Source organism: Melozone crissalis, unplaced genomic scaffold, assembly GCF_028551555.1.
Source record: "Melozone crissalis strain CALT ecotype California unplaced genomic scaffold, PUWL_Pcris_2 ptg000027l_1, whole genome shotgun sequence".
Classification (NCBI taxonomy): domain Eukaryota; kingdom Metazoa; phylum Chordata; class Aves; order Passeriformes; family Passerellidae; genus Melozone; species Melozone crissalis.
In genome coordinates this window covers 38,900,378-38,909,258 of record NW_026535805.1, presented here as the reverse complement: position 1 = coordinate 38,909,258, position 8,881 = coordinate 38,900,378, and the positions used below count along the sequence as shown (strand labels likewise).

The 8,881-nt window shown below is 43.6% G+C and overlaps 1 protein-coding gene across 1 annotated transcript in view; it reads left to right on the top strand.

Annotated features, from left to right (window-relative positions):
• Positions 1 to 7,549: 7,549 nt before the first annotated feature.
• Positions 7,550 to 8,881, top strand: part of PLEKHG1 (pleckstrin homology and RhoGEF domain containing G1) — a 125,882-nt gene continuing 124,550 nt past the window's right edge. The window contains exon 1 of the mRNA XM_054280196.1: positions 7,550 to 7,687. The gene's annotated coding sequence lies outside the window, so the exon portion shown is untranslated. The remainder of the gene's footprint in view (positions 7,688 to 8,881) is intronic.

The window sequence follows — 8,881 nt, the reverse complement described above, 5'->3', positions numbered from 1 at the left end:
CAGAACACTCTCAACATCACTTAAATTGTAAATTCCCTGTTATAGGGACCTTCTTCTTTCTTACAAATGGTGCATTCAGTTCATTGGTCACTGTGCTTCGTGAACATTATTGCAGTATAAATAATAAATGGCAGTTTTATCTGAGGGTTCTCAAAAATATCACTCTGTAAGCAAACTTCTCCTCACTGGATTTGGAATATTTGGAAATGATTACTGTTACATTCTCAGAAGCAGGATGTGTTTCATGATGGTTGGTAGACTAGAGGTATGAGGTAAACATTGTCCTAGCTGACTGAGTTTTTGTGGTTGCACCCTAACTTGTACAGCTTTCATAAGAGAAGCCAAGACTGAAAGGAAACATGGGAGTTTCATGGAGCACAATTACAGTTGTTTATTCAATTATTAGCCAGTCCTGAAATGACTCACAACACAGCTGCTCAGATTTACAGGCAGTTAACAGACTTAAGTGTTTGTTGGCTTTTTTGTTCAAAGTGATGTAGTGGGACACTGTCCTGGGACAGATGTACCACAAAGTCGAAGGCTTGAGGAAACAGAACAGACTTTTGTCAATGGCTGTGAGAAAGATACTATGGAAGTGATTTTATCCGTCATATCTTGAGATAGCAGAGTAATCTAGTAACAGTATTCAGTGAAAGTTGGGCACTATTGTCTCTGAGATACTCTGAAAATTCTGCGATTCTCTGATCTTTTATTTCCAAATACTCCAATTTTGATGTGACTTTATTTGGTAACTCTTGCATCTGCATCTGTAATGATATTACAGTTTGCTGGCTGCTTGGCTGATGAAATTGTTTCAAAACAGTGATAATTGACATTCAGTCAGAATAATTTGGAACTGTTTTTATTACATTAACATTCAAATGTCATACTTTTTATACAGATGATTGCTTTGTAAACAGAGATAGAATAAGCAGTAAGCATAGGCTGTGTCATGTCATATAAACAAGTATTTACAAAGTGCTGTGACACATTGCCTTTTCTAAATGATATTGTTTCTGATTTTAATTTGGGGGTGTTCTCCTGTACTAGACTTCTATATTAAGTAACAGGAACTAACAACACTGACCATAATACCTTAGGATTTTTGGGTTTCCTTTTTTACTTTTCTTTTTAATTTTCTTCTGTTTTTCTTTCTTATTTCATTAGTTCACAGAGGTATCTCTTCTGCTCTTAATATCCTTTGCCTAAGGTTGAGGTACCATCTTTTTTCTTGCTTCTGTTTAAAGTACTTTGTATTTTTACACTTCTATATACAATCATTAAAAATCGAAAGCATCTGTCCCTACTGTATGTAGCAGGATTTGTAAAACTGTAAGAGGTTCTCTGTCTTTTTGTCAATGACAGATCTTCATTTTAGGGCTTGCATCCTTCTTCTGGACAGGCACTGATCGAGCTCAATGCAAGTCTCCATTTGGAGGTTAACAGCCTTCATTGTTACAAGTCCTGATAAAGCTTTGGACTTCCCTTTCCACTGCCCTGTCTGCACTCATGTAGATAGGTGCAGAATGGAACTACAGCGAGTTTGTTACATCTTTGTTCTGTCTTGACAGGACCTGAAATATGACCTTCCCTCAATGAGTCTGCAGTCACTGAGGGTGAATTTTTGAGTGTTTCTCAAACTTCCTGAGGGTTGTGATGAATTATGCCTGCTGCCCATGGTCTGGTTGGCTTTTGCCACTCATAGAATTTAGTAAGAGAGAGGAAAATCTTTTGCTGTGGTAGTAGGTGAGGACAGCACAGGATGCAGCTTTGATGAGGATTGGGATGGCTGAACAGTGGCCAAACAGTTATCTGATAGGTGATTTGGACTGCGAGTTGCATTCGACAGCGATACAGCAAAGGAGATTACAGTCCTCTTAGCTCCTTCTTGGAAGTTTGCCCCTTGGGATCCTCTCTGATGCATGCCCAGAGAAATGCCCTTGCAGTCTTCCTGCTCTGGGGTCCTCACTCTCTGATGGGCAGCAAACCAGAATAAATGCAAGGAAGAATCCAGGACTAGTTGTGCTTGAGGAAAGTGCTCCAGGGACTGGATGGTGATCTTGAAGAAGTTAGGGGCTGAATTTAGTTTATTGCCTAAGAAAAAAATGCACATTTATTACTTATTACTCAGAAGGTAGTTTAAAACAATTAGTCTAATTATTGTGGAACATTGTACTTTAAAAGCTACAGCTGAAAGTAGGGAACCACAAGATTTCCAGGTAAGTAGTAAAATTTCTTTTTAAATAACCTAGATGAGTCAGAAGAAACCAGTGGTTTCTTATATTTGAAGGAGTTTCCTTGAAGTTGGAGTCCTGTAATCAGATGATTTCATCTGCCATCTGAGCACCTGTATTAGCAGTGTTGAAAAGCAACTCTTAGTTGCTGCTTAAAACAAGTCCTAATGTACCCCTTGTCGTGCTCTGAAGACCTTGGACTTGATCCTGCTTTTTTGTACATGTAGACTCACCACAAAGCATGTAGCAAGAAAAAACCCTTTTAAAGAGCATGATCTTGCAGCCCCTAAATAAAACACAAAAGATGAAGGCCTCCTTGTGACATCTTAATACTCTTTTTGTGAATAATTAATTTAAGCCAAGAAGAGGCAGCTGAATTTTGAGAAACAAGCACCTCCTGTGTGTCCAGTAAGGCTGTTTGCTGTGCAAGCAACTAAACAGAGAAGAGGAAGTGGCTGGGATCCTGCTCCAGCTTTATTTTGAGCTTTTGATTGTCCTGTCCAGAGAAAATGGGGTAAGCATCTTTCAACCTGGAGAGGTTGCAATGAGCCATCCTTAACTGGTGGCTTTGTTATGAGGAGCGTGGAACTAGTGGGCACTTTCTTCTAGAGCAAGATGGCTGCAGGCCAAAGTTTGAAATTAACGGCTCAATTCCAGCTTTGTAACCTAAAATGCTCCAAAGAAAATTCAATTGGGAAGAATATGAGCCCTTGTAAGACTGAAACATGGTTTTTGTTTGCAAGGATGTAGATGCAAATGTTTTCAGGAATAATACAGAGGAAAAACTTTCTGTAGAAGGACAGATGGGAAATGTAGACAGCTATTCTTTAACACAATGAAAAAAGCATCATGGTGGAGGCTGTGCTTGAGACCCAAGACTTGTAAGGAATTTGAGACCTGAGCTGACAACGTAATTGCACCAGCTTTTGAATTTACCAGAAGCCTATTTCATGAAAACTGCAGCTGGTCTCTGTGCTTTTTTTATGAAATACAGTTGCATTTGTGGAAGATCCAAGCAGTGCTGCTATGGGGGAAAGCAAATCATCTCAAAGATGTTTACTTCTGCATGGAAATATTCCCAGACAAAGGAATCAAACCCTCTCCCTAGAAAGATTAAATTCAGTTGTTTCCTTCTGTACAATATTTCGCTTTTTTCTTATGTTGACAGTCTTCATACTTGTAACCACTAAACTTTATCCTCTTACTCCCATTCTTTATGCACACTATTTGTTTCCCAAGGCAAGTGGCATGCAAAGTCATCTTGTATTTAAAGTACTTCCACTTAAACTTTACAGTAAGGTTGGGAGAAGATATTTTGAACTTTGTGATTAAATGTTTTAGCAGCTGTTGCTGTAAAGACTTAAATATGCTTCCAATTTTTTTTTTCAAACAGGTATCTCATCGGCTTGGGGGTAATTGAATACCTGCAGGATACAGGCATAAAGTAGGTATGATAGCATGATAGCATTTTATTTGGTATTAATGGTTTTACTGGAACATGTAATTACTGGAATGGTTATGTACTCCTTGGCATAAGTGTACATGAAAGAATGTGTTCCGTGAAACAGGAGCACAGCTCTAAAAACCTACTACACTTAATAATATTGCTTTGCAAAGCAAATGAGTGTACCTATGCCTGCCAATTAAATTGTATTGTGGGTGGAAAAATTAATTTGGACACAAGGCAAGGAGAACACTGCATATTTTTAAATTACTATTATTGTTATTATTATTGCTGACTGGGGAGTGCCCAGGTTAACATTATATCTGTTTTCCCTGTTTTACACCCTTGTGCATGGCACGGATGAAGCAGTTTTCTTCTACATATCCTCCCCCTCACCAAACAATCAATTCTGGGATGTGTCTTTTTCTTTTAAGTGTGTGTGGGGGGTGTCTTTACAAGTAGCAGTTTTCTATTATTGTACAGACAGGCTTTCCCCCCTACCCAGGTTCTAACTCAGAACAGATAAACTTGTGCTTCTCCTAATTTCAGCATTCACTTGTGCATCCAAGTGAATGCTGAAATTAATCATCAGTCAGCAAAACTGAAGTGACAGCGATCTCTGTACATTTAAAGGCATTGGTTACAGTTTTGCTGAGTCACAGCCAGAATGAGGAAAACATTAACACAATGACTGGTGCAGTTCAGAGCTGGTGACGTAAAGATATGCTGTGATGTTTGAGAACATATGTACAAACTTATTGGTAGACCAGTTGATATAAGCAGGCCTAGAAGGAAAATAATTTTAGGTTATAGATGCCCAACACAGTAAGCAAATCACTTTCAAGTAGTACATGAAGGAAAGTCCTGGCCACCTTTGTGAAAGACACCATCTCATTAGCGGTGCAAATTTCTGACTGCTGGCACAGCTGGAAGGATAGAGGTGAAGAGCTGGCAGATGGAGCTGGATCCCACCTTATGTATGGGGGAAGGCAGGGATCCTGCAGTGTGAGAGTATGAGACATGCTGTGAGAGTGAGCAGAAAAAGATGTGTGTCAGAAAAGGTGGAGCTGTGGGAACAAAGACTTGCTTCTTGCCTGTGCCCAGGAGTGCTGCTGAGAGTGACTGACAACAACTGGTGCTCCCCCTCTGCCAGTGACCTTCTGGTGCACAGGCAAAACCCAGGAGAAAGGTTCACCTGCCTGCAGCTTCCTTGTCACCCGTGCCCTTTCACCAATAGTTATGTGGATTAGCTTCAAAGACAGGAGTTCCCACAATTTGTCCATGTATCTAATTCCTCCAAAAATGTGTGGCTCTTCAGATACACTATATTGTGTTACACTGTTGTAAAGCTTGGCCTTTAAACCTCTCTCACTCCTTCTGCAATGATAATCCTACATTATCAGTCAGTTGCCTTAAAACTCAGAGTATTTTGTCAGTCCACTGTAATGTTATTTTTAGCACAAGCAAACAGAAACCATACAGACTCATGATCAGTCCTTTGGGGAAACGGAGGTAGAAGGATGAAGAGAGAGGAAGAGACTTCTCCTCTTGAAGATTTTTCCTGTTAGTCACAGCACTGAGGAAAAACAAACTCCATATGGAACAGATCATGTAAGGCCTTTAAAACATATTTGGAGAGACTGTACAGTTTCTTAAAGGAACTTGGAATAGTCAGTGGTTTGGGGCTTTTGCTGTATTTCCCATTTGGAGATGTGTGTGCGTTTTCATTTGTTTTAATTTGGACCGAGTTAAATGCATCAAGTAGTAGTTTGTTTTATTACCATCTTTCAAAGATCTATTCATAAAGGAAAAACATTCCCTGATTCCCCAAATGGGAAAGAGTTACAAATGCTTCTCTCCCAGTAGTTTCATCAGAGAAGTATTGCTGCTTTTTTTCTTGATTTTTTTTTCTTTTTTTTTTCCTATTGATTTGCAAATGAAGGCTAACTTTTTGTTCCCAGCACAAGGCCAGAGTGTAGTGTGCTGAGGCAAGGATGTGTGCTCAGCTGGATGCTGAATTCAGACATGGAGTAGGTATGTAGTGCAGGAGATCACAACCAGTGTGCTGATTTTAGTGAAGCTACTAAATCTCATCTGAAATTGCCCTCTTCCCACTTGCCCCCCTGCTATGCAACTTTGTAGAATACTGTTCCACAGTATTTACTGTGGAGTCCAGCCTTCTGTTATCTGCTTTTCCTGCCTGGTAGGACAGTGATGGCTCCCAAGGAAATAGGAGTGGAGTGAGATTTACCCCTTGGTCATAAGGTTCTTCACCCAGAGGGTGGCTGGGCTCTGGAACAGACTCCCCAGGGAAATGGCCACAGCACCAGCCTGGCAGAGTTCAAGGAGCATTTGGATAACGCTCTCAGGCAGAGGGTGGGATTCCTGGGGCTGTGCTCTGCAGGACCAGGACTTGGACTTGATGATCCTTGTCAGTTCTTTCTAACTCAGAATATTCTGTGATTCTATGATAACTCTGCTGTAATTCTGCAATGTCAATAAATGTTATGTGCAAGAACAGCTGTAATTAAAACATTTGAGGATTTTTTTTTCTTGAAAAGTTAATACAGTCCCACTTATTAAACACAAACTTTTGTTTAGAAATGGGCCCAAAATGAACTAATAAATGGGGTAATCTTTTAAAATTCAGCACTGGTCTGAAGAATATTCAGTGTGTATATTGGGAAAGAGCTCTGGGCTTCTGAATCAATGATAGAGAAACAGACCCTGACCAAGGTGTTTTGGTGGTTTTGGGCGAGTTTTTTTGTTTGTTTTTTAAGGATTCCAATGAGAACAGGTAAGGTGAGGGCAAACACTGAAACTTCCTGCTTTTCTAAATTACTACTGTAATTACTTCTTGTGACATCTGAAAAGTATGAGCTGTTCTAACCTCTCAATTTTCCTTGCATTCCACATGCTGTGTATTAGCATGAGCAGAGGGAGAAACTGTTATAGAACAAAAGCAATACAGCTTTACTAAATGTGAAATATGGAATGAGGTTTTACAGGAAACCAAGGATTTTGTTAGGGCTCAGAGGAATAAGGAGCACTGAACAGGTATGAAGAATTCAGGCTCTATTTAAGCCAGTTTTTTTCTCTTTTGTGCGTGTTTTTTTAATGTATTCTTTTTTAATGTTGTGTTACTTTTAACACACCTTTCCAAAGAAGATGACCCAGCAGCCTGCCACGAAGCAGGTGTATTCTCTATCTACAACCTCTTGGAATTTGCTTTTTACGGGTGTGTGTTTCGTGGTGGACTTATCCCCTTCGCATTTTGGCAATTTGGTAAACTCATTTACAGAAGCTGTCTCAGACCTGTGAATTGAATTTCAGACCTGTGGTGGCGGAGAGGAGCCGGTGGGCAGCTCGGCGAGGCGGGATGGGGCTCGCAGCCGGGCGGAGAGGCTGTGACCTGACACACGGGGGAGGGCAGGAGAGCCCAGCGCTTTTCCCTCCGTGAAAACAGTAGCGGATTTTTTTTTCCCCTTTCTCTCTCTCTCTTTTTTTTTTTTTTTCATCCCCCCTTCCCTTTTCCTCCCTTGTTCTTCCCGGGGCTGTAATCCGACTGCTCTCTTTGGCTCCATTCCAGAGACAAATCCGACTGGTTAATCGCCGTTCCCCCCTTTCCCAGCCTCGAGGGCTGGGGGGCGGCGGAGCAGGGAGGGGAAGGAGAGCCGAGCAAGCCCCAGCCCCGAGCCGGGCCAGGCCGCCCCGGGGAGGGGCTGAGGCAGCGGCTGGGCTGCGGGAGCTGCATGGAGGAGGGGAGTCGCACAGACTCCTCTGCCCGGCCGGCAGGAGGAGGAGGAGGAGGAAGTTTGGCGATTAAGCGGCTGCCCGGAGCTGCAGCGCACGGAGTGAGCCGGGGCGCGGCCGCGGGCGCTGCGGGGCGGACAGCCGGCAGCCGCTGCACGGGCTGCGGAGCGGGGTGAGCTCCCGCACTCCACCCGCACCCCCGCGCCTGGATTTCCAGCGGGAGGAGGAGCGCTGGAAAGACGGCGAGAGGCTGCCGGTGAGCGCTGCCGGGGGCTTTGTTCGGTGGGGCGCGCCGGGGAGGGGGCGGCGGCTCCCGGAGCGGGGCGGGCCGGTGGGACGGGAGGCACCCGGTGTCCCGCAGCCCCCGAGACCGCGGCGGGGGCTCGGCAGCGCAGCGCGTTCGGTGAGCGCAGCCTTTGTGCGCTCCCGCCGCAGGCACCCTGCGCCCGGCTCCCAGCGCGGCCGCCGCGCCGCTTTGTGCCCGCCGGGACAGCCCGGCCGAGCTGCACCGGCTCAGCCCGAGCCTGGGGGCTTCAGCGACTGTCTGCGGCGAGGGAGAAGGTACTTCTTTTAAAATATGATAAAATGCCATAGGCCCTCAGGTTCTGTGGGGATGCTTTAACAAACCCCCAAAACTCATCCTCTATTTAAAAAAAATGTTTTAAAGTTAATGGGATTGTGATAAGTATGCCCTAAAGAGGTTTAAAAATATGATTGATGTATTGTTAAGTAGCAGGAGCTTTGATTCTGTGGCGAGGCAGTGGGGCAGAGCTGCCCTATAGGGTCCTGTATGCATTTCCCCATATCCTGCGCTCATCTTTTCCTTGCTTTGCGGGTCGTATGTACCAGTCCCTGTTGCTGGAAGAGAAGCCCTTCAGATCTCATCCTTCAGTGACAGACCTGAGGCACTCGTTTCCTTCTTTCTTCACAAGCCACACTGCTCCAAGTATGAGAGAAAAGGACCTGAACCAAACTTAGACGAACGTTCAGCTGGTTTCCAATACGGTCTCTCTCTAGTTGGCTGTTTTTCCTCCTTTGATTATTAATTGGCAGGCACAGAAAGAGCTGTGGCCTTGCTTTTTTCTTTTAATGCTTACTGGTACTTCAGCAGTTTAGTAACCCTGCCTAGAGAACCTGATGACTTATAGGTGTTTTGAAAGCTGTGTAACAAGAGCCTACTAATAGTCATCTTTTGCTACTGTTTCATTCTTGGAGGGAGCAGTCTTTGCTGCTGGAGAGCTGCGGTTCGAATTTCCACAAGCGTTTGTTGCCGTGCCTCTAGCTAAATTTATAAAGGAATCCTGTTAGCTTGTGTGAAGCTAAATCTGGATGTAGCAACTCCTGGCTGCACAATTCACTGTGGTTGGCAAGGCACAATATATAGCTTCCTTGAGATTTATTTTTAGGGTTTTTCCCCCCTGGTGTGTGTAGGGCACGTAGTTGTCATAAT